Source organism: Anabrus simplex, chromosome 8 (assembly GCF_040414725.1).
Source record: "Anabrus simplex isolate iqAnaSimp1 chromosome 8, ASM4041472v1, whole genome shotgun sequence".
In the NCBI taxonomy this organism is placed as follows: Eukaryota; Metazoa; Arthropoda; class Insecta; order Orthoptera; family Tettigoniidae; genus Anabrus; species Anabrus simplex.
Genome location: NC_090272.1, coordinates 143,055,438 through 143,083,138, shown reverse-complemented (window position 1 = coordinate 143,083,138; position 27,701 = coordinate 143,055,438).

Sequence of the window (27,701 nt, the reverse complement as noted above, 5' to 3'; positions counted from 1 at the left end):
ACGTTGTTTAAAGGTGGGAGATTTATTTAGTGGTGGGTGATTTAATTTAATTAATTTCATATGTATGTCCACTCTAAAGGACACTATCTACAGCTTTAAGGCGTTTTAGAAGTAAATAATAATTTAAGAGTAGGTAGGACCAGGTACCTCATCCCACGTTTAACCACACCCGGTGGTACTTACTGTAACTCGGAGTTGTACCCATGAATTTGACAACTCACCGGAATTAGCAGGAATGAAAATATAACATTTGAATAAAATATGGGTATATTAGTTTAGGTTATTTATTATCATTATGTGTGAAACGGAACGTTATTTAAAGGATTTCAATAATTATAGTACGAAGAGAAGCAAAGTATAGAGCCGGTCCCGTTCAACAGCTAAGCAGCCGGCAAGCGCGGGTAGAAGGGAAATGTATGTCGGCGAACCAGTTGGAGGGGAAGGGGGGAGGTGCAGAGACGTGACTCCAGGCACGCAGTGTGCCGGCTTAGCATCATTGGCCAGCAGGTATTCATCGCTGATCGCGCGGAATTTGAAATGTCGCAACTTTTAGGCCCCTTATTTAACGTCCTGATGAATGTTGGCACCCAAAATTGATGCCGACATCATTTTTACGTGTACCTCAATGTTTTTTTCCAAGTTTCATTGCGATCGGCGACTTAACCATTGACGATGTTCCCTTGTTAGAGGTATTAGTGTCTGAAGTGCATGGAATGCACCAGACGTAGCACACGCCACTACAGCCAATCATTCACCACCGAGTACCTCAAGGCACAAATGAGCACGAGAAGGGATTGTTCCGCTTTAGTACAGCATTATCCTCCCAAGCAGTTCTTTAATAATTTGGTGTGGCTATATCTAGCCGAGTACAGCCTATCCGATGAGAGTGGGCGGCATCTGCCATGTGTAGATAACTGCGTGTCATTGTGGTGGAGGATAGTGTCATGTGTGGTGTGTGAGTTGCAGGGATGTTGGGGACAGCACAAACACCCAGCCCCCGGGCCAATGGAATTAACCAATGAATGTTAAAATCCCCGACCCGGCCGGGAATCGAACCCGGGATCCTCTGAACAGAAGCCAGTACGCTGATCATTCAGCCAACGAGTCGGACCGAAGTAGTACTGAGCAAGCAAATTGCCAAAATGAAACAATCACAAAGAGTGTTTTCAATTCAGCTAGTAAACGAATTTGGAGAAGACGTGTTTAGAACAGATGAGCGTGGTTTATTGTGTAAATTGTGCAATGTTAAAGTGAGTGCGGAAAGGAAATTTGTTGTATAACAGCACATTAAATGAGAAAAATATCTGCTTCACGGTACGTCGTACCGACACACATAGATGTTACGGTGATGATGGGATAGGAAAGGGCTAGGAGTGGGTAGAAAGCGGGTGTGACCTTAATTAAGGTACAGCCCCAGCACTTGCGCGGTGTGAAAGTGCGACACCACGGAAAACCATCTTCAGGTTTGCCGACACTGGGGTTGGAGCCTCTGATAGCTGTAACAAGAGATCCCACGATTTTCGGGAGCAAAGTGCTAGCAATATATCTAGCAAACCATAATGTCCATATTCATATACACTTCCAAGTAAATTAGGAGAGAATTATTTCCGTAAAAACTAGCAGTTTCCCGCTGGCTCCGCCCGCAATGTACAAAGTATGGTGTTGTTCGTTACTATCCTCACGGATGTATTTCCAAAGCTTCGGGTTAATGAAATAAAGCACATGATCTGCTGTGGTAATAGAATGTAATATTATGTCAACAAAACATTTGAAAATACATCACACAAAGAAATTGAATTAAACGTTCCCTGGAACAATACTACGCGCCGAACTGTTAAAAAGACCTTCAAAGATCTTTGTCATGGAGACAAATGTACTCAACTTTTCTCAGAATCTACCAGTTTAAGTAGTTATTACCTCAAAACAAAGCGCTTGATCCATTGAGTGTTTTAGACCAAAACGAACTGCATACCTCAATTAGAACGAAAGATATGATTGCTTCAATGCGAAAAAATGTTAAAGAAATGAGACGTCAAATTGAATGTGCACTCACAACTTTCGTCAGAATCAACCAATTTGAATAGTTAGGAACTAAAATAAAAGAGCATGATCCACTGAGTGGTCTTAGGCCAAAACAAACTCCGCACCTCAATTAGAACCAAAGATACGATTGCTTCAAGGAGAAAAAAAATTGAAAAAATCAAAATAATTTGAAGAAGGCAGAAGTTAAGTGATTTATAGTACCGGATGACAAATCTGTGCATGAATACCTTTCAGTTTAAAAAATTAAGGAAATTGACCGGATAGAATGGCCGGACGGACTGACTGACTGAGTTTAGTTTTCATAAAAAGAATTTAATATACAGAAGAAGAAGAAAAGCTCTTTGCAGTTAATAGAACAGAGATGCATTTCTTGTAAAACTATTGTTACACAGTCACCAGAATTCAATTTGGCCAAATATTTTAAAGCGTATTTTTGCTTATTTTATAGCATTTTCCCGTACATTTAAGGGCGTTTTATTTATCATTTTCAGTTATATTTTAGGTCAACAACATCAGCCCCTAGTCATTAGGGACTGAGTAAGTTGGTCTTGTTTACGGGATGTGCGGCGAGCTGTGTAGCGAATTGTTCTGTGAACGGGGCTGCGCCGCGAGAGGCTCGTTGACACGCGGGAGTTTTGTGTGTTCGATTCCGTCCGTGACTAAAAGCTACGTCCAGAAGAAAACTCAAACGCAAGTGAACTCATAACTCTAAATAGTAGTTGGAAATATTTTGTAGGCAGTGAAACACGCTTCCTTCCCGTGTAATATTTAGTTTGAAGGATCATGATAATCTGTTACAATACGACATTTTTGCGATGAACTTACTCGCACCTTAGTATTATGAAATGAGCGACATCCGATTAAAACTGCCCTGTAGTCTGAAAGCAATTGCTTTGTAATGTTAGTTCACCACGTAGCGTGTAGAATGTTGTGATATTAAACATTTTTTCGGTCATATCGACACAGTTATGACAGACGCCGATATTTTAAACGATAAATGGTCATGAACTGGGCTTACATCGTGTGTCGTTGCTAATGAATCGAAGATTCGTGTGAATAAGCCATTAAAACCGCTAATGTCAAAATTATTCTTTTGTTTACTTTATCCGGTAAAAGATACCTTTTTCATGGTGGTAAGTGTTATCTGTTATCTTCGCTAACAACGTTTACTGCAGCATGTTACTACTCTTGCCCGTTATCTAGATCAGGTCAATGTAGGGAATATTCAGAACAGAATAACTTAAAAAGTCAAGTACTCCTACAACCTTTCCAAACTAAGCTGTTGGTTAGAACTTTGCCGGGCTCAGACAATGGAGCGCAACCTTTCTGAGCCCGAATTTACGAGTTTAATCCTAGCTAAGTCCAGTGGCATTTGAATATACAGTATACTAAAATGCGCCAGCCTTGTGTTGGTAGATTTGACAGTTCGTAAGTGAAATCCTTCAGGACAACATTTATGGCATCTCAGCGCCTTTGAAACCATAAGATACAAGGTAGTGAGGCGTACAATCAATTATATTATTACTGATTTCATCTATAGATAAGCTGGATGTACGTAGCGTACGGAAATAACTGATGTATATTGGAAAAACTATGGATGAAAATTGCCGCTTCATGACGCAGCATAAATAGGAAGGGCTGTTAAATGTGTACAGTGTGGCACACGAAATGTCATAGACTGGGAATTGTTTATAGAATAATGAATATACAACATATTTAATAGAAAATGCCATTACAGCACTCATAGAAATGTGCGTGATTAGTCAATATGTAGAACATGTTGAATATTCCCACCTTCTCATCGTACAACAGCTTCAAAACGATCCTGCACATTTGTAATCATTCTACGACACATGTCCTCACTCTGCCTCAGAAAAATGTCAGAATGGCCACTTGCAATTGCAGTACACTTTCTGGTTTGTGTCGGTAGATTATCTCCTTTGAAAAGTAACGGATCCGACGAGTGTTGGGAGCAAGGTAGAAATAAAATAGTGTGCCTATAACTGACGTATACAGTTGCTTGGCTGTAGCTTGATGCGATCATATATTGTCTCTCAGAGGAACTCAAGGCAAATTCAACAACATACTTCCGTCTTGATGCATACTCAAAATCCGTGTGCCTACTATCACACCAACTAACAACTGATGTATTTATTTATTTATTTATTTATTTATTTATTTATTTATTTATTTATTTATTTATCATAAATTATAAGCTGGAAGTATTGTACATAATATTACATTATTTACATTTGTGTAAAGCATCTTTTATAATAAACTTACAGGCCCAGATACTGTACATGGATCTATTGAATAGCTTCGTCAGTGACAAGTTCTTATTACCCCGGAAAGTTCGATGAGGACGTTCGAGCACTATGTGATCCCCCATTTGCAACTGATTAGCATAGTCAACGCTTGGTGATGTCAGCCATCCCCATTCGTTGAGTACAGCGCCATATCTGCCTTAATCAGCCATACAAGGGGAAGCCTCAGCTATAAGCTCAGTGATTTCGTTCAAACACCGAGTTATGTAGACATCGTAAAAATCAACCAGGGTTCCTCTGCGAGAGAACTTTACGTAAAAGAAAAAACAGTGAATGATTCCCTATCACTTATTTACTTAGTCGTCTCCTAAATAATTTCAAAGAAATTGCGAATTTATCTGACATCTCCCCTGATAAATTACTCCAGTGAAAGCGAATATTTGCCCCTTTTTGTCTTCTTGAATTTCATCTTCATCTTCGTATTGCGATCTTACAAATACCACTCAACATTCGCCTACTAATGTCATTCCAAGCCATCTCTTCACTGACAGCTCGAAACACACCTCTTAATCGAACGACTTGTCTTCTTACTTCCAAGTCTTCCCAGCTTAAATGTATGCAACATATTCGTATCACTATTCTTTTATCGTAAATCACCCATGACAAATCATGCTGCTTTCCTTTGAATTATTCCAATTCTCGAGTAATTGAGTAATCCTAGTGAGGGTCCCATACACTGAAACCTCCTCTAACAGTGGTCTTGCCAATGACTTATATACCCTCTCCTTTAAATTCTTACTACAACCCATAAATGCCCAATTTTTGAAGAGATCTCTAACCTTTATTTTCAATCTCGTTTACGAAATGAGCCCAATGAAAACCTTCCCTTATATTAACACTTATAAACTTAGTGATGCCGATGAGGTACTCTCACACCGTCAACACAGTAATTTAAACAGGCAGGACTTTTCTCCGTGGTGAAACTCACAACCTGACTTTTCACCCCGTTTATCAACCTACCACTGTCTGCCGTCAAGGTCGTTTTGCAGTCTCTCACTCCCTGTAATTAAGTTATTACTCCACACAGTATGACATCATCCACAATAAGCCTTTTCTCTGATTCTAGTACTTTACTCATAAGCTCACCGGACAAAAAAAGAATCACGCCTGGAGAAATCATTACAAGCAACTCCGCCTCTGGACTTGATGACTGCCTGGATTTGGTTAGGGAGTGAGTCCACAAGGTTGTTCAGGTACATCGCATCCAGGTTAAGCCACTCACTGAGGATTTGTTCGCGCAATTTCACCAAATTTCGGGGATTCTGATATTGGCGATTTAAACGCTGTTCCAGCATGTCCCACAGATTTTTAATGGGATTCAAGTCAGGTGATTTTTCAGGCCAATCGAGATGTAACAGGTTGGGGGACCGTTCATAAAACCAGTCACATACCTGTCCATCCCGAGGAACTTTGCTGTTGTTGTCTTGAAAAGTCGGGGTATCAGTAGCCTACTCATCATCCAGATGTTGACTGAAAGGCAACACCTGATCGTCCAGAATGTTTAAGTAAAATACTAGTTCATGCTAGTGGTCAGCTCAGTGAGTGGGACCAACCCATGATGAGAAAAACACCTCCAGAACATCACAGACCCACCTCTGGCTTGAAACTGACCTTGCACACATCCAGGATGAAATGGTCATTTGGCCTTCGGTGCACTCGATGACGTACGTCCTTGGAATACAGGCAAAAACGTGATTCGCCTGACCACATTACTGTACACTAGTCTGCTACTGTCCACGTTCGATGATTTCTAGCCCATTTAAGACGCGCAACTTTATGTGCCTGTGTGAGCAATGGCCTTTTGTCAGGTGACAGACTCCAAATATTCATTGGATACAGTTCCCGTCGCAGTGTTCTCTTGCTAAGAGCTTAGTGTGGACCTTCATTCACTGACTGCAGCAATTTCTGTTGGGTTTGGAAGCGATTTTGATTCACAAGCCGTGAAACGCATATCCGGTCCTTCACAGTCAAGATATTTTTCCGAACGCAATTTTGACGTCGTGTTTCTAGGCCACGTGTAATACATCACTACTTGTAGACACGTTGAACAATCCGCTGAGAAACACTAACACATCCAGCAACTTAACGCACTGTATGGCCATGGGTAGGGCGGAACACTATAGCCCATTTTTGCCACTCTGTCACATCCTGTTGATGTACACTGTCCGATTGGAAAATCAATGTCTCACTGATCGCTATGCCTTATGCTCACATAGAGGCAGTGCGCTTGCGGTTGAACATGGGGCTCGTTCGTTGCGCCATCTGTACAGGTTTAACGATCCATCTGTGCGTACGCACTAGGGTCACTAATTTTTTGTCCGGTGAACTTATCATTTGTATACAAAAGGCACTGGGAAAGTTTTGCAATACGCAAAAATGGTTGGCCGGACACCCTTGCTATGGTGAGGGATGAAAAGAGGGGTGAAAACCGGTCTAGAAGACAGCAAGACGCGATCTTTACACCAGTTGTTACAAAGCAGTGGGATTGAAAGCAAGTTAAGGTGTCAGTGTGGTCCAAAGGTGAATATCGCCCAATTATCCGCTATAGTTTTGCTCGTGGATTAACTGTTGACCAGTGCCTGGAGGAAATGACTCCTGTGCTGGGAAAGGACTGTCCACATCGGACAACAATTTTATGCGGGTACAAAGAGATCCAGAGGGGAAATTTTTGGGTTGAAGACGATCCTCATTCTGCGCAACCGTCTGAATCAGTGTCTGAGGAAGACATTGAAGCTGGGAGGAAAATATTGCAGCAAGAGAGGCGGTTGACATATCGACCGGTAGAAGAGACCCTCCACATCCTCACACCCCTGCACCAGCTATTCATTCAATTCTACACGACCATCTCCATGTTAGAAAGTTTTGTTCCCTTTGGGTACCCCACTCACTTCAGAGCAACAAAGGGCACATCTAGTGAAATGGTGCCGAAAAAAGCTAAAACAGTTTGAAAATGGGACCGCGCGTAACGCCAATAGCATCATTACAGGTGACGAAACTTGGCTTTATTATTACGATGTCCCAACAAAATCCCAGAAAATGGTGTGGCTGTTTGAAGATGAGGGTACTCCTCTGACTGTGCAAAACTCAAGGTCAGTGAAGAAAAGGATGATTGCAGTATTCTTCACTAAACGGGGAATCCTGACTCGGGTTGTACTCTAAACACAAAGGACAGTTACTGCGAAGTGGTATAGTGAGACTTGTCTACCTCAGGTCATCCAGGCTCTCAAGCAGCTCCGTCCAGTGTCAAGGATCAACATTTGGATCTTGCATCACGATAATGCTCCAGCATATCTTGCAAACGTAACAAAGGATTTTCTTGCCAGATCAGGGTTGACTGTACTTGATCACTCTCCATACAGACCTGATCTTGCCCCATGTGACTTCATACTCTGTCCAGAAGTGAAGATGAAGCAAAAGGGCGGCGTTTTGCATCCGACGAGGAGCTTCTGGCAGCATGGGATCAAGAGCGTGAAAATGTAACCGAAGAAATGAGGCATAGTTGGTTCAGTGACTGGTTTCGACGTATGGAGAAATGTATTGAGTGTGGTGGAAATTATTTTGTCTAAAGCGTTCACTCACACTGCAAACTTTCCTAGTGTCCTTTGTACATAAGAAAGCATGAACGTCCATTAATACTGCCGTGACGAACTCCCCTATTAATCATTACAGAATCAGATAATGCTTCATCTCTGAGTTTTGTTTTCTAGAAATTTAGCTGTCCTTTCAGTCACTCTTTTGTTTAGTCCAATTGTCCTCATTTTTGTCGGTAGTCTCATATAATCCACCCTGTCAAATGTTTTTGGATTGGTCAATAGCGATACAGTCAATTTGATCTCTTGAATCTGCAATATGTTGCTGGAATGCTACAAGTTGAGCCTCACTAGAGTAACATTTCCTAAATCCGAACCAGTTAGTACTTTCGCAAATATTTTTGAACTCTGTCGTCGCATGTGTTCACCAGAATTATTTATTTATGTTCTAGAATGTTCATGTTTTTGTAAGGCTCGCCGTCCCAAGGACTGTTCCGAAAATATAGAAGTATTCTACTTCAAAATATGTAAAAAATAATTGCAATCCTCTTTACCCATAATGGTGTACCTATCCACTTTGAATGTTCTCTCAGCTGCCAGGTTCACTCATCAAGTCAGAAAATGACTTGTACTCAATAAAGAACGAGCACAACTGACTATTAAACAAGAGAGCTGACTCCGCTAGATAGAACTGATGTAACGGCGAGCTGTGTCGGTGTTTGGACATCATAATTATAACTGATAAGATCTGACGGAAGCACGCAACAGCACTCTAAGCTGCGAACTTGGAAAATATGTATTGCAAATATTAATAAACTGAGAAGCCTGGCACTGCAGATGTGATAACTTCCCTTCCCACGCCTGACGACACAACGATCACAATTCACATTTCATAGGAGTAGAAGGAGCAAGAAATCATTGATTGTTATATAAACATTTTACTGAAAGATCTAATTGTCTATTGATTAACCACACTTTAGCCGATCTCATTAGCGTAGTTGTCCTCCTTTTTTCAGGTTACTCTGTTCGGTCATTTGTGAGGCCAGTAGTATTTCGGGGTCTTAAATGCAATAAATCTGAACTATTGGCTTCGAGCACCATCGAAACTCCTATGGGAGAAACTTATAAACCGCAATATCTTTTAAACGCTACTGTACAGCAATTGACGGAATCTATATAAATAATATCATCAGGACCGTGGGTCTGTACATTGATTATTTTGTTGAAATGTTCTTGATTTATACGTTTCAGGTTTAATAATAATCGTCTACAGATTTAAGCTTTGATGTTTGTTTGTTTGTTTGTTTGTTTGTTTGTTTGTTTGTTTGTTTGAGTTATTATAAAGAAACATCAACTGGACATATTTCTACCATATTTCATATTTAGAATCCACCTACCTAAATGTAGATCTTAGGTTCCATATCATTTCAGAAACTCTGAATGGACTAGGCATTTATAGGGGACCAAAACAGTGATTTTACTCTCCTACAAAATATTCATGACCAACTACAGTGTAAATCCTCTAAAATATATTCCTTGTAATCCTTTTCGGTAGGAAGATTAATAACCGATTATTGAACCCTTTAAGGTCCATAAAGGATACCTACCTTCCTTACCTATTAGCAATCGCCATGAGTTCTGTCTCTTGGGTCGTTTACGGGTTCTTCGTCACTTGCTTAGGTATTACGGGGGTTTCAGTAAAATTTAATTTAACTACGAAATTAGAAATCAAATCTATAAAAATCGCGGTTTATTCAAGAAATTATTTGAATGTGAACTTTAAACACGATTTTATAACTTGTTCGATCAACACAATCAACACTGATAATTACAATGCAGAGGAGAGATGTACTGGTTTGAGAAGTTTTACCTCAGCTGCCTGATGGGCATCCTTTCTAGAAACCACTGTCATAAGTTAAGAGTGAAGAAAAGAATGTCTGGAAATCCTTAAGTTCGGATTCCATGTGAGATTACATGTACCATCATAATGATTCATGATGACCTAGCCCTCGTAACACGAACTCCGGACTCTTGGTATAATTAAGGCAGTCCAATCACTATGTGCCACACAGTGGTTGTACGGCATGGACCCTTAATTGAATCGATGTGACCTGCGACTATGTCATGGACCGACATCTAACTTAGCAATTTACGTTAAAGTCATTGTGGATGATGACCGCAAGGAAAATGATGCTCTAATGGCAGATGGCCTTAATCTAAGTCACAGAAGTTGATGACCCCGTGACCATTTAACTTTCTAAGCTGAAGGCTAAACACAATTAAGTTACGGTACAGTAGTTGATGGCCAAGGTTTCCACTTTACTAATCCCGCACATTAAATGCTCAATCAATCAAAGTCAAATAATAAAAGAACAACAACATTGCTCAGAACACTTTGTGGCAGTAAAATCCTTTACATTCGGACACGTCCCCTTAATCGTTATGTTACCGAGCTCGAGAGCTGCAGTCGCTTAAGTGCGGCCAGTATCCAGTAATCGGGAGATAGTGGGTTCGAGCCCCACTGTCGGCAGCCCTGAAGATGGTTTTCCGTGGTTTCCCATTTTCACACCAGGTAAATACCGGGGCTGCACCTTAATTAAGGCCACGGCCGCTTCCTTCCACTTCCTAGGCATTTCCTATACCATCGTCGCCGTAAGACCTATCTGTATCGGTGCGACGTAAAGCAAATAGCAAATAATCGTTACGTTAACAATTGAATTTTCCCAGCAAAATAAACTATGATTTCCAGAATACATTTTCAAGTTAATCACTTGGTTTTAGTTATTTCCCAAATACGGTTTCCACTGAGTTTATAAATTTAATAAACTGAAATGATTTCGACAAATCCTAATTAACAAGAAATTCTATCTCCCCGGACGAATGGTTTCTTTGACAAGTCCCTACTCAAATTTATTGTCGTAATTTGATTATAACATTAATTGTCACTCGCTTTGCGTAGGCTGAAAAGTATATTTATTTCCAGTATTATTTATTTCATGACGTCACACCATAAGTTTAATTTCACACTAACAATTATTAACACTTACTTGGATACCGTAATTATTAAGTACTCAAATCTGCACAAGTGTACTCATCGTGAAATAAGCCAACACTATGTCACCTCTCAACATGACATTTAAAATAAGGCTTTGTGCATTCCTCAAAAATAAAAACAATAACTACCACCAATACTCTATTTTGGACATTCCTGGAAACGATTAAAACCGTTCATTATTGACTCATTTCCGTCGCTTCAAATATATGTCCAAATCTCGGTTAAAGAAGTTGATATTAAAGAATGCGATCTAATAACATACACATTACTCTGTGATAAGAATTTCAGTTAGTTTCTTTCAAAATTACAATCTGATTTTCAAGATGTTGACAAAAAAAATACGTCAAATTACTGTTATCTTCCAAGCAGCGGTCTACCTGATCAGCTGTCCAGCGGAGCGAGCCACCCCTCCTGTCTTCGCCTGACAAGAACCGTACGTTCTATTCACGTTTTAACTGGTCTGTAAAGAATGATATATACGATCTCGCTGATAAAATTACAAGTACGACATTTGTGGCCCAAACAGATTATGCGCAGAAATTTACTTTAAGTTATCACTCAATATTCATACATATCGCGAACCTATACTTTTACGTGGAATCCATCACAATTTCCATCTCAAAACATTACACAAATAAATCCCTTTGGTTCACACAGAATCTTCTTGCATCATTTACAGGCTACCAACCACCTGATTCACAAAATCCTACCTCAACTCACATTTAACAAGACTCGACCACTTGCTTAACCACGACATAACTCTCGACGATATTAATATGGAATATAACTCTTAGGATCCACAACGTTGTACACACACAAATACTCTGATAATTAAAATCACCGCATAACTTGACCTATCTCTGAACTGACTTCACAAAAATGACTGACAAAATTTACTGTTATTTTCATCGTCATCGTGTTGTCTGTCTGTTAGGTCATCAGCCCAGGGGCTGGTTGGATCCTCAAATAGCACCACCAAAGGCTATGCAGTTAAAGAGAAACTGCAAAAACCAATGGCAGCACCAAAATGAGGCGTACTAGGCAAGATGAGGAATGAGGTAGTTTGCCATTGCTTTCCTCACTGGACCAGAAGGTGCTACTGCAGCACGACTGATCCTATGAGCAACACCTTTCATAACGCTCAGACACTAGTTGTACTCCCAATGTCATTACTCAGCACCACCCATACCCCAGCAGCTTCCATATTGTGACAGCCACGGATGAGACTGGAACTCTGGTGGAAGCTACACTTTGCTCTGGCCTGTGTCATCGTGTTATACTCGGTTTAAAACGGACACAGAAATAGCAGATATTTATCGATCTCGCCTCGTAACTTCCCTTAATAAAAGTTTACATTGTTCCACATGACATCGTGCTTTCATTCGACTGAAAATGAGTAACCACGGATTTCTGATACTGCTGAACACTTGAACTTGCCATTCCATCGTTGGGCGGCCACGGCTGCTACAGTAGAACAATATAGAACTCTTAAATCATGGGTCGTTGCGGGAATAAATTCGGTCACGATCTTAACCAAACGATGGAGTTCAGAAGAGACCCTAACTACTTGAAATGAGGAGCAAGTATGTGCTTACTAACTTTTGTTAAAATCGAAATGACACGACAACATTATTATTTAAATATAAATCCTTGAAGAAATCAAAAAATCATAAATCTTTTATTATTGAATGTTTCAAACGCAGTCACGTTGCATAGCGTTGATTTATTTCTCACAATATCGAAGAGTTGCTTCGGAGAAATTAATACATTAGTGGACAGCGAAACTGAAAACTGAAAAAGGAAAGACCTGAAAACCGGGCACCTATTACTCCAAACGAGAACTGAGAATTAATCCACACGATCCGTGGAATATCTGACTTTCAACAAGTAGAACGTCTGATTTCCTCTCAATTAAGGTTATCCACCAGTCGAATACCCTTTACGGATACGGAAACCCCCCCGAATGGACCCTTAATCGAACCAAATTGACTATCAGTTGCTTTGGATAGGTTGCGAAATATTATGGGAAAGCATGGTGTTCACTACGAGTTAACAGCATCATTCGCAATTGAAATAAAACTCCACCATGTATTTGTCATTCATGACACCCTTAAGTGATAAGGTAATCCCGATGCTAAATGTGCATCACCCAAACAGCTGTTCGGAAGGAACCAACAACAACATGATCCGCGAGGATCTTACGTTACGTCGTTCTAAAGGAACAAACTGCGAAATGCAGGAAACACTTATTCATCACGCATTTAGAAGAAATGCCAAACACTGAAGTTAATTAAAAAGTGGTAAATCACTTGAAAAGTATTATTATTGAACCGATTTTCAGGTTAGAAATGGTCATGTTACGTTTAATAAAATTAGCAGTCCACATTGAAAAATATTACAACTTTAAGGAATTCTTTCCTTTGAAAAACAATGACTACCATTACAGATCCATCTAATTATTGTCTGTCCCAACACACTACCTATAAAGTGATTAATTAATCGAATTCAGCTACGAATAAAATGAAAGTACGAAAAAGATTGAGAATAAAAATAATATTACTGGCTGACGAATCGAAACCGCATTCGCAACTCAAGTCTCACACTAATACACTGAGTGTCAATATGTACACTATCAAAACGAAACGGACGTCAGAACGACAAAACAATTAAGTCCGTAAAATAAAATAACATATCGAAGTCATTAAAACTCAACACGCATGGAGAGTTACAGTAAATATTTAATTTCCATCAGGTCGATATCCAATATTTGGGCAACCCTCATTCGCCGATAGCGGCCCCGTTATCTTAAGGAACACCTTCCAGCTGTTGGAGCTACGCACTAGTTGGTCTCATTATACCGATCTAACCCTCTTTAAATTTCATATTTTACTGTAGGTGCTACCTTCGCCCAGGTCACTTCGCAAAAACAAAAGAAACATCTAATCTGAGACTTGAGTATGTACAGCTGACATCCCAGACCTATCGTCGGGCTCACTTAAAATCTGTACGTCCTAACACTAATCTCTATGTACACGATACCTTCCAAATTCTATCATCGGACGTAAAAATGGGTCGTACTACGCATCCCTTAGCATATCAGGCGAACTAACAATTTCAAACCAGCTCTGACATTTCAATACACATGGAACCACGTCTCTTACTATTAAACGAATGCAAGTCGGAAAATGCAGTAAGTCTCCATCTCGTTAAAATACGTGAACTCGAAAATAAATATACGTGACGAACAATTCTCCAACTCAAACACAATCTCAGCCTGTGCAATGAAGTTTTTAGGGAAGCAATGATAATTCCCAACACACGTCTACCATTTAGAGGATGTATTCAAAATAATAATCATCACTGCCGCATTAGAAACTCTCAAATCACCTACCGTTAATTCCAAATATTTATATCAATGACATATCCAGTGAAACGAAATTAAATACAACACCAACCATGTATTCTAAATGCTCTTTTATCCTTGAGGTCACATTATCTTAATATTCATACGGGCTTTACGTAACTAGTCACCTGACTTTTACTACCAAGATTTTTAACCTTTTACTAGAGTCGTTTTCACTTGGGATCTTACTAGAAATCTACGATGCCTCACACAGTAGTCGTCTCAAATTTCGAATTGGTAGCGGAATACATTACAGACTGTCACAATACAGCCTGTTTCACAAATACTTCCTCGGCAAACATAGCCTGTCTCAAACTCATTCTCCTCGCCTTATCCCAGCGGTATCACTTAAAATCCAGGCGTCCTTTCATCTTTAGTATTCCTATCCCTCTCATCTCCACATATATAAATTCTTCGCTCTCAATCCACTTTTTCTTATATTTCCAAGACCCTTTTCATTTTTCAATCCTCTAGTGAAAACAACAACCATTATAAAATACACCTCTTTATTTTACTGTTACTACTACTTTCGGACCTCGAGAATACAAGAACACACCGCGATTTTCCGTATCATCGATATACATGATGTCCCAAAATCTTACTTCCCATGAATAAATATAACTCTATCGAATTTTACTGAAATTTTCTTAATGCCTGCGATCCTTGTAAAAATATACTGGTTAAATGCACTTTTAACATAGGAAAATTTTATCCCGCGGTAGATATTATTATTATTATTATTATTATTATTATTATTATTATTATTATTATTATTATTATTATTATTATTATTATTATTATTATTATTATTATTGACAAACATTTCTGAATTCAACTGATATTTGAAATTAAGACATTCGCCACGACTATTTTACCATTATAGCTTTCCTAATTTTCCTCACTTTGGACAATATCTCATAGAACATTAACACCAGATTTAAACGTCGCATTTTACAGTTTCTTGACGTGAAATTTACAAACTAAAATTTTCACACGCTGACCAAAATTATAACACTTTCGCCTGATAATTGCAAATAACAACCCGACAATCATCTTGAAAAAAATTTGTTGGGACGGACAATGAAATCTAACTACAACATAATACAAATATAGACAGACCTGTAAATGGAGTCATCCTCGATATTCTGGCTACATCGTCGCCAGATGACCTCGTGCCTTTAGCCGTACGTTGGTACAAATAACATCATATTCTTCAACATATCAATCTTACAAACACTGCCTTTTTCACACGATATTAAATTACAACACAAATCACGCACTTTCCTCGTTATAATTTGTACCACGAACCTCCCTTGTTCTGCAGTCAACTGCGACTGTCTGCTTTCTTCCCAGAGTTGTCTCTCTCTGTCACCCACTACACAACAGGTGTTCAGCAGATAACGAAATCAGAACTACTCTGACTAGCTTCCTAACTCTCTTACCACTTTCAAACGCACATGAGGTGATACAATAAAATTTGGCTGTGTACTTTAACAGACGCCTATACTTTCACAGTTTGTCGGCAAAAGTTCAGACATTTTCTGTCACCTTCCCTTTCTAACCGACTGGGTGGACCTCAGCCACGAACATGTACTAAGTTGTTTGTAGATCAATCTAGTGCAATTTTCTGCTGACGACGGGCGTAAGCTACTGCCGCTTCAAAAACCAGATCGACACTGAAAAATATGCAGTGGGGGGTTCCTTTTATAGTCTTACGAGGGACGCTACACACACTACTAAGCTTGATTGCGTAATCTGTTAATTTAGCGTCCAATAGACCGATTTTTATGAGACTTGTCCCAGAATTCCGGACAGACTTGTGATTATTTTAGATGTTAATCTCATAATTTTACCACACTCGCAACAGGTGAAATGAATTATTTCTGCCCGGGCGTTTCGCAGGTTTTCTTCATCCATTGACCTTGGCACGTGGAGCTAGTCCACTGATCTGACGCTGACATGTACTTAGGCTTAACTGCATTTATAATTTACCCTGGGGGTTCTGTCTTCACGTAGGGTTTAAGAATAATTTAGATTATTTATTTCTTTATTTACTGTATTGCCAAAATCTCTCGTCACGCAGAATTCCGTGAATTTAAAAAATTATCGGGCACTCGAAGTGCGCCGGGGTGTCCCGGTATTTCACGAGCTTGCCGCGGGTGAGATCTTACCCGCGCGACATCGAGGCTCTTAGGAGCGCAACATGGTTGCCCTCAAAAACAAAAGTAGCTTGTTGATTTGAAATAAATATTGAGAAAAATAAAAAATATTTTTCTCATCGTAGAATTATGGGTTCACTGCTTTCATCATAATTTCAAACAGAAAAATTTCAGATTAAAGATCTTAACTTGACACCACAAATACAGAAAAATAAACGCACGGAAATGACAATCTACTTCAGACATTATATCGTTTAATAACCATCAATTGACTATTTTACAACACTTCACACGGTACTTCACAAAAAAATCCTAATTTTATCCAAGCGTTAAAAAAATGACCTTTCGTCATATTTCTGACATTTCACGAAAATAAATGGGTGATCAAACTGCGTCACAAAATACACATACAACATAAACAGTGACGTCATGAAGCAAGTAAACAGGTGGTCACGGCGATCATTCACCTACCTTGGACGTACGCCAGCTTCCATTATCTGAGTTTAACAGTAACTCTCCGGTATTTATTTAGCCATTTAACACTTTTGGCTTCACAGGTAATTTCATTCACCTTGATTCACCTGAAATAAAGGCATATAAAAATACCCTTCACTCGATATTTTCGCAAAGCGAACACGACTGTTGTAATATCGATCGCACACGCAATACTTTCAACACGATATTGATAAAATTTCACTCATAAGACTGCGGCCTACCATGATCGTACTTTTACACGTTTATTAAATACACGTTACAACAAAAAAACTATCTCCACTTGGAGACGTACTCCAGCCTCATCGGCCAAAATCTAAGTTCTCAGTTGGACTTAGTCTAATAATCGCCGATAAACTGTACATCAGTACGAGGTTCCTCCTCTAGCTTAAATGACACAATGCGGGTAATTTCAAGATGGCCCTCCCATCATTTTTCCTATGCCTCCAAGAATATTTACATATATTTTCCGACCTTGCGAAAATGTACTGAAGGCAGGTTTTACAGCAACCCAGTACTTGCTAATTTAATAGTGACATTGTTTATGAACATTTACTATTATCTCGTAACAAACTGACTGGTTAAATGACCTCGTTTGATTTTATGACGTGACGTAGGTTGAACAGACACGCGCGTATTTTGCCAATTGTCCCTTGGAAACAGCTTAGCAATCTAAAGTCTGTATTCCTAAAGACCAATTTGTTCCACATGTTATTACAAGACATTTACCTGTTAGTTTCTCTGCTAATTCTTCTTAAACAATATATTTATCAAACTAGTACTTTCATAGTATCAATGCTCCATTTACACGGGCGATTGACGTCATTTTTCTTAGAGTGGGGAAGAGAGGCTTTCTCCCCCATGCCACGTGTCGTTCCGGTGAGAAAAATAATGTATCTGAGCTCCTCATTGCGATTAATATGGGGCCTCATGTGGTAACTTTAGGACCCTTATTTTTTATAACACAAAGGTCAGCGGTTCAGTATTATTAACGGAATGTTGTACAGTAATTCCTAATGGACATAGCCCAAAAGCGGGTGCACGTAGAGCTGATTTCTTAAAACTGGAAAACTACTGTACATATTTAACCAAACTTCACAATTAGAATCCATCTATCCAAAGGTAGGTTTTAGGGTTCATATAAATTCAGAATCCCTGAACGGACTGGGGTTTTATAGGAAGACCGGAACAGTGATTTACGCTCCAAAAATATGCATAATCAATTTTAATTGAAATCTATCTCTACAACGTTTTTCTCATGTACATTTTGCTAAATCGAAGGACTAATAAGAGAGACAATATTAACGGAATATTTGACTGTGTAAGTACTAGCGGACATAGCCCAAAAATGGTGTACGTAGAGCTGATTTCTTATAACTGGAAAACTACTGCACTGGACTTATTTTAACCAAACTTCATATTTAGAATCCAACTATCCAAAGGTAGCTTTTAGATTTCATATAATTTCAAAATTCATGAAGGGACGGGGTTGTTATAGGAAGACTACAATAGTGAATTTACACTCCCACAAATTATACAAGATGAGGCATAATTTAAATCTACCAACTATCAATGGAAATCTGTTTCTAAAACTTTTATCTCATGTACATATTTTCAGTAGGGGGATAATCAAGTAATATTTAGTAATATTTTACAGTCTTTAGTTCTAGCGGATATTGCCCAGCAACGTATGCACGTGGTGTTGATTTTTAAAAAGTGAAAAACTACTGAGCATTTTTACTTCCTTCTTTAGTTACGGCCTCTATTCTTCGTACTGTTCTGAGACCTATATTTCGAAACTGTACGCCGTTGTCAGGGTAGTAATTCCACAAGGTTCACCTCATATTCCAGTTACATGTACGGATCTGTACCTAAGAGCTAAATAATTTTAATCAGTTTACAGGAGGGAGGAAAAACGTCAGTTGAAGAAATTTCTTGTTGCATTATGACTTAGGCAATAAATGTTCATCATTGTTCTTGATATATTGAACACATTCACATGGGCCGACGACCTTACATTTTAGGCCCCTTCAAGCAACAAGCAAGCAAGAACACATCCTCTAATATAATATACACTTAAAACGGTTAATTGTTATTTTATTACCATTTCTGCCTTGATGAAGTAATTTCGTGTCTTGATAGATAGTGCAGTCAACACTAGCTTGAATCTGTTCGATATAACTGTACCTGTGAGCTGAGCCAAACCAACGTCATTGACATTTTATGAAATTTTGAGCCATATAAATGTAAATCCACTGTCGAAATGCATTCAGGATGGCTACCTTTATTCCTGCTGCTGCAAACTAACTTTCCAGTCGATAACTGGATGATGTTGATGATGATGGTCATGATGTTGACATACATCATGTTATTTTTCTTCCTCTAGCGCATTTTCCGCTCCTTGGTGGGTTAAGTAGCTGCTAACTGTGTTGTACATCTGCACTTGGCACTGTTCAACGCTTAGATAGATACCCTTCCTGACGCTACGTGGCGGGTTATGTTTGTTCTGTCGTCTTTCTATGGTGACTTGTAGTGCGTTGTGTTACGTAGATTGTGGACGACCTTGGGCTGAACACAAACACCCAGTCTATATTTCAGATGAGTTAAATAGATGCGAGTGAAATCCCCGACCTGGCCAGAAATCAAAAGCGGGACCACCTCCCTCAATCGATGATCTCGACACTGACCATTCACATAAACAAAACAGGATACATACATATAACTCACCTAAACACTAAGACTAAATCAGCAATTGTATACATACTCTTTCCTCATTCTGTTCATCATAAATTTGACTACCAAGACTGGCTACAGTAAAAGCCGTAGGCAATTCAGAACGATTTGCTGCACTTTGTATTAGAAATTATTTCACTATCCTTCAGTGGCTTGGAAAGAGAATATCCTCCCCCTATTTGAATTTGATTGGGCAGAGAGGGAGCGTGCTACGATTTCTGTTCCAAGTATCAAAGTTGAAAGCCAAATGCCAGAGCTCTGATGGTCACTATCAAAGGATACAAATCCTTCCCTCTAACCCCTCCTTCATCCTTGTTTTTACGCTTCACTTTGAAGCTGCTACTTTTTGTTCCCCATGCTCATTGAGAGAAAATTGACATATAAATACAGACTCTTCCCTGCATCTCAACCTCCCTTTCCTTGTCCCGGGCAATAAAAGTAAGCAGAAATTGAAGCCTATCCCTATTGCTCGCTTCTGTGGAAACTGAGACTAAACTAAGATACGAGTGTAATATCTTTGGAACGGAACAGCAGAGTTCGATTCATGTTCGTAGCGTTTCTTACACAAGATGAGAACTGCAGCATAAAAGGAATATCTTGGCATGCACAGTATGTCTTAATTTTCACAGCTCAGTGATTCGTGGCATGTCCAGAAAGTAAGTTCCGTTTGGTAATAAAATCAAAACGAGTTCTGGTACAGACAAACTATCTATTGCAAAACAAACTATTTTACGTACACTATATTTCCATATAGTCTCACCATTTTGGAGTTACTTGTCACAGCATGGCACACGTTTTTATATACCTTCTTCATAAAACGTTGCCGCGTGTGTGGTCAACCATGTGATGATATATCCTTTGAGCTCGTCATCGATGTTGAACTTTTGTCCACCAAGGAGCGTTTTCAGGTGCTAAAAGGGATGGAAGTTGCTAGGAGGGATGTCAGGGCTGTACGATGGGTAGTCAAATTGGCTCCAGCCAAAGTCCAGTAACAGTTGTCGTTTCTTGCTCGCAGTGTGAGGTCTGGCATTGTCATGAATAGATGTATGGCGGTGGTTGGGAATATGGTTGTTCAGTCAGGATAAAATAAAGAAACAGCAGCAAAACCGTAGAGCAAGAGCCAATCAGGCCAATTAGGACCTTGATCTGCCAAGACCACTGCTGTCTGGTCAGTTAATCTTCAGGTGCTGGAGTACCGTATGTTCAACGTGATGGCATTCTTAGTCATATTGCTTGCTTGGTGTTTCCTGTTAAATAGAGTTGAAAATATGACCATTCTAGGGAATGGAGGAACTCATTATCTCACTGTTTTATCCAGAAAAATAACAAGCACTACCATGGCCAATTTCACTTCTGTATTGGAAATAAAGGAGCAGCGGTTTTGCGCCAGACACCTGGAAAGGTAACTTACTTATGCACCGGAGATTACAAGACCTTTATTTTTACCTCAATGCTTCAGCGCCAAATAACAAGAAATATATACGAGTATACAGTGACTTACAATAGTTTCATTTTGTACTACACGAAGTAAACAGTTGAGTAAAAAGATGGTTTTCACACCAGGCAAATGCTGGGACTGTAACTTAATTAAGGCCACGGCCGTTTCCTTCTCACTTCTAGTCCCTTTCTTATCCTTTTCCTTTTTAAATAATCCGGATGGGTTTAACAAAAGTTTCCTCTATCAAAGTCACGCCTCGCACTTGTAAATATAAGGTGCTGGATAATAATAATAATAATAATAATAATAATAATTCCTTTTCCACTTTTTCCCAAACCCTGGTGGGTTGAGGGAGGGATCTCCGTCATTCATTTGGAATTGACCCTGTTTTACGACTGGATGCTCTTTTCAAAAGCAACCCTATTTGCAGGAACGTACTCATTACTCCTTGTCTGTATGGTGGACTGTTTCCTCTATTGCGTGTTTCTCTGGTGGTTGGTAGTGTGGTGTGTTCCATGTACATGAAGAGAAGTGTTTTATGATAAATAAAAACACAAGGTCTCCGAGTCCGAGAAATTAACCAGACGCAGTTGAAGTCATCAGTCTGAGAGGGAGTAAAACACGGGACCGTCTTGAACAAGTATCAAGATGGCGTCCGGGAGTAGTCGTGTGTCGGTATCGCTCCGTGTCTTTTGTCTATTAGTAGTGTTCAAATGTAGTATCACGTCCGTTCGAGTCTGTCTCCGAGATGAGAATGTGCTAGACTTCGACGTGAAATATGCAAACCGTTGGGAAAACGCTTTTGTGAATGGTTCGGAGCTTCGTATTTCGGCCCACGTGCTGGCTTTAAATGGAACTATGTATTTGGTGACGTCACAACCAGGCGGCCTGTCTGCAAGAAAACAATAGACGTACTCTAGCCCAATGACATCTGGTTCAGCGATTTGTGTGCTTCTATTGGCTTTGTCCGGCGACATACAACTGAACCCAGGACCCCAGCATGACAGCGGTATGAATTTCTTCTACCAAAATGTAGGGAGCATGTGTAATTCTTTGACGGACTTTAACCTTGCTTTCAGTGACGCCAGCAAAGACTGTATTTGTATAGTTGAAAGTTGGTTAAATGATTCTGTTGGTGATAATGAACTGTTGTCTACTGATTACTGTGTGTTTCGTCAAGACAGACATCAGGTCCATAGTAGCAAACTGAGAGGGGGAGGGATTATGGTTGCTGTGAAATCTGCTCTAAGGCCAGTTTCACGGCCAGAGCTGGCGGGAGACTGGGAGTGTCTCGTGGTCAAGGCCACCCCAACATCAGGGAGGTCTGTGTTTATAGTGTGCTGCTACCTGCCACCGGACGAAGTGACTGCTAGGATGTGTAATCTTCGAGCAACACTGGCCAACGTTACAGCTGTTTTAAACCCGCAGGATATTCTTGTAGTTTGCGGAGACTTTAACATCAGACATTTGGCTTGGAATCCTGGTCCCGTTATAAAACAAAGATGTGCGGATGTCTTCTTACTTCTTGAAATCGTCAGTGAATTCGGACTCAAGCAAATGTGTCACTTCCCAACAAGAAACGAGAACTTCCTGGACCTTGTTCTAATATCGGATCAATACTGTGGACACTTGGACTGCTTTGAGACGGAAAAGGTAATTACTTCTGACCAACGAGCTGTAGAATTCACTCTATCTTTACCGCGAGTTATGCGCCCCGTACCGCAGAGGAAGTTAATGTTCGCATGGACTAAGGCCAATTTTCCTCAAATGAGAAATCTCCTTTCGTTGTGTCTCTGGAATTTAATCGAGGACTCCCCCTCCATTGACGAGGCGTTTACCCTTTTCTACGACTTCCTTCGCGCTGTAATAAAAGACACTGTACCGTCCCGGATAGTTAGCACGCGGAAGTACCCATGCTGGTACGACTCTGAGGTAATAGATAAATTAAAAGAAAAGGAGAGGGCAAGAAGGAAGTTTAAAAAAAACGGGCCATAATAGTGATTATGTGCAATTTTCGACCATATGCGGTGAATTTAAGCGTCTTCAGCTCATAAAATACAGAAACTATATAACTATATAGCTGCCAACCCGAAGTGTTTCTGGAATTTTGTAAACAACAAACGGAGGTCAACTCGCCTGCCATCTACTATGCTTCAGGACGGGGAAGAATTACAGGACAAGAGGAGCATCTTGGACAGTTTTGCAGATACCTTTGAAAAGTATCACTCACCTGCCGCACAGTGTAATCTATCCGCTTCGTCCGTGTGTGATATAGGCCTAACTTCAATAGTGACCTCTCCAGCAGAGGTATCCTCAATTCTAGCTTCTTTGGATACCTCCAAATCATGTGGTCCAGATGACGTACCCGTAGTAGTATTGAAAGAATGTGCGTCTGAGCTAGGTAGGCCACTTAGCATCATAATAAATATGTCATTCTCGTCAGGGTATTTTCCGTGTGAGTGGAAGAAAGGTTATGTCAGACCAGTGTTCAAGAAAGGAGACAAAATGGTGTTTGATAACTATAGGCCTGTTGTGTTATTGTCCCTAATTTCAAAGGTGGCAGAGAAGATCGTGTATAAGAGATTGTACAGTTCAGTTTCACAGTATATTAATATAGCGCAGCACGGTTTTGTACAGAAACGCTCTGCTGTGTCCAATATGGCAGTGTATATCAATTTCATTTCTGAATCTCTGGATAGGAGGCAAGAAGTGGATGTTGTTTACACGGACTTCTCCAAAGCCTTTGATTCAGTTCAACATGATGCTCTACTCACCAAATTGTCAGCATATGGGATAGGAGGAAGTGCTTTGGAGTGGATTAGAAGCTATCTCACTAATAGAGCTTGCGTAGTAAAAGTTGATGGTATTATGTCAAAGCCGTACCACCCTACTTCAGGTGTCCCCCAAGGCTCTTTACTTGGCCCTCTTTTCTTTGTCATATTCATAAATGATATAACATCAGTTATACAACACAGTAATTGCCTTCTCTATACTGACGATCTAAAGATCTTTAAGGTAATCAATAGTGAGTTGGCCTGTAAGTTGTTACAGTCTGACCTAAACCTACTAAGTAACTGGTGTGAAAAGTGGCTGCTTGGTTTGAATACTTCAAAATGCAACGCAATTACATTTTCACGCAAGTTGGAACCTGTAAATTACCCTTACCATTTATGCAATAACCAAATAGCTCGTGTGAATGAAATTAATGATCTTGGTGTGACAGTTTCAAACTGCTACGGTCTTTCCTTCGAGAAACATATAGACAAGATTTCTAGGAAAGGGTTTTTAATTACTTGGCTTTCTGAAAAGAAATTGTGCAGAATTTGTTTCTCCTAGAACTCTAAAAACTTTGTTTTTCACTCTAATCAGGCCATCGTTAGAATACTGTTGCGAGGTGTGGCTGCTTTCTCAGCAGAATTTAATACAAAACTTGGAAAGAGTCCAAATAAGGTTCATGAAATGGATCAGCTACAAGGGTTTGGGTATTTCTCTCTCTTCGTCCGATTACGAGTCTTTTGTGAGACTATGAGCTTGAGGACATTGCACTCACGCCGTAGATGTTCCAATGCCCTCTTTCTTTATAAGTGTCTGACGAACAGAGTGGATTGCTCAACATTACTGGAGCTGATTCCATTACATGTACCTCGTCGCAATACTAGGCAAAGGTATATTTTTCATCTGCCTAAAGTGAGAACTGTGGCTCGGGCTAACTCATGGCTTGTGAGGGCACTAATATCACTGAATGAGGTGGGTGAATCAGTGGACCTTTTTCACTCACCCCCGTCTAAAATCAGATATACCCTAATGACCTCACGAATGTAAGGCCCTAAATGTAAGATATGTAAATATGTAAATGTTACTAGATGTAGTTTAATAATGTCAATTATTTAAGGAGATTGAGTTTTATTTATTTATTTAATTTATTTAAGGTTTTGTAAATATGCATATAAAATGGTCTTTAGATTTAGTTTGAATTTGGTTTTTGGTTTGGGAAATTAGTGTTATTTACTTAAGGTGTATTTGCTGTATGTTATCTTTTATTGAATCATCTTTAATTGGGAAATAACCTGTTGATGATAAATAAATCTATTCTATTCTATTCTATAAAAGCCTGGACGCTGATTATTCAGCCAAGGAGGTGGACGTGAGGTGGCCAAGAATTATAATTTACATTTCTATATGGACACCCCCACTCGCAAAGTATATGTGTTCCCTTCTTTGACTGAATTCGAATTCCAAAATGAATTCACGCTCTTTTGATGCGTTTGTGACTTATTCGGCTTAATACAATAATTTCGTATTATTTTGTATCTCATTTTCAAATTCTCCCTTGGACCAGAATAGTAGTGATCACAAAAACAGTAACAATCAAAAACCTACCGTTTAAATGCAATATTTTTGAAGTTTTATGACCGGATGCCCTTCCTGACGTCACCCTCACCGGAGTAGTTCATAAAACGGAATGAAATGAGCGACGTGATATTGCTAGTAAGAAGGTAGGAAGTGAAACCCTAACAATAATAATAATAATAATAATAATAATAATAATAATAATAATAACGATAATAATAATAATAATTCCTTTGCCACTTTTTCCCACACCCTGGTGGGTCGACGGTGAGATCTCGCTCATTAATTTGGAACTAACCTTGTTTTACGACTGGATGCTCTTTTTAAAACCAACCCTGTTTGAAGGAACGTACTCACTACTCCTTGTTTGTATGGTGTATTAAGGAAGGACCTCCTGCCGTAAGTGTGTAATTGTTTCGGTGCGACGTAAAACAACTAGCAAAAAAAGAAAAAAGGAAGGACCAAATGCGTCACCAGAGATCTTTCACATGCCGACATCGTACGACATGGAGTGTCGAATGGATATTGCAGAAATATAGCTTTTACAATTATCGCCTGTATTGAAATCAGTCATGAATGGGACAGATACGTTTGATATCAAAGTGGTTTGAAAATTGTCATACGGATTTAATATGAAGTACGTCTACTTGCCAGCGACTTTGAAGAAATGCTCTTCTCAGTAAACGAATATACAGTAAGCTCATTAGTACAAGGTAATGAGGGTAAGAGGTGTGCTGTGTTTGTTTCAGTTGCAAATAACACAAATATTCATGGAACAGATGGCAATGAGACCATTTCTCAGAAACGACAAGATAAATAAGAACTATCGTGTATCACTTCAAATAAGAAGCTTTGAGAGCGTAAAATGATTTTGAGATACGAATTCATTCAAAGTAACGACCATTTACACTTCGCGAGCTAGGTAATCATCTTATCTGAACAAATTAACCGGAAAAGAAATTTAAAGTACAACAATACTTTGACGTATGAGTGATTTTAACAATACCTCCTAAAGGAAAGTTCCAAGTACAGCACTGCGAGCACCTTTTAACTCGCATACCGAGAACACAAAACGTCACTTTGAGAGCACAATGGTGCTAGTCAGTACCAGGTTGAGAACGCCTGTTCGAACCGATACCGGTGATAAGAGGTCTATTCTGTCTTAATTATTAGGGCCTATATTTTTGTAAATTATTCTTCTTCCTGGCCTTATCGTGTTTTAGTAGCTTAGACGGTAGAGCACTGGCCTTCTGGCTCCAAGTTGGCTACCGATTCTCATTTGCGAGTTTTGTTTAAGAATTTAAGTTCAATTTCGTCCAAAATATTAAATACCGTATTTCGCTTCTTCCCAAAGAAGGACAAAATATCATCTTTTTCCTCAATTTGTTGGGGTCAGCATTTTATTTCAATTATTCATGATAAATTAAAGATACTAATTTATTTATCACACAGAACTAAGATATGATACATTAATAATAATAAACATTAATAATAATAATAATAATAATAATAATAATAATAATAATAATAATAATAATAACAATAATAATAATAATAATAATAATAATAATAATAATAATAATAATAATAATAATAATCGTATGGCCTCAGCTACCGTGTTCAGACATTTCAATTTGACGCCATCTGGCTGTTTGCTCGTCAATTTCGACGTTCCGTTTTACTCTAGGCCCACTAGATGGCAGACCGAGTAAACCGAAACTCTCTTGGGCGTCTATGGCTGAGATTTAATGAATTTTGTCGGTTAAACACCAAATGTGTCACCAGAGATCTTTTACGTGCCGACATCGTGCGACATGGAGTATCGAGTGGCCTTTCTTCCGCCCATAAAAAATCCGACTACTTCTGCCGGGTTTGAACCCGCTATACCGGGCGAGTTAGCCGTGCGCGTAGAGGCGCGCGGCTGTGAGCTTGCATCCGGGAGATAGTAGGTTCGAATCCCACTATCGGCAGCCCTGAAAATGGTTTTCCGTGATTTCCCATTTTCACACCAGGCAAATGCTGGGGCTGTACCTTAATTAAGGCCACGGCCGCTTCCATCCAACTCCTAAGACTTCCCTATCCCATCGTCGCCATAAGACCTATCTGTGTCGGTGCGACGTAAAGCCCCTAGCAAAAAAAAAAAATGAATCCGCTATCTTGGGATCTGGAGGCCG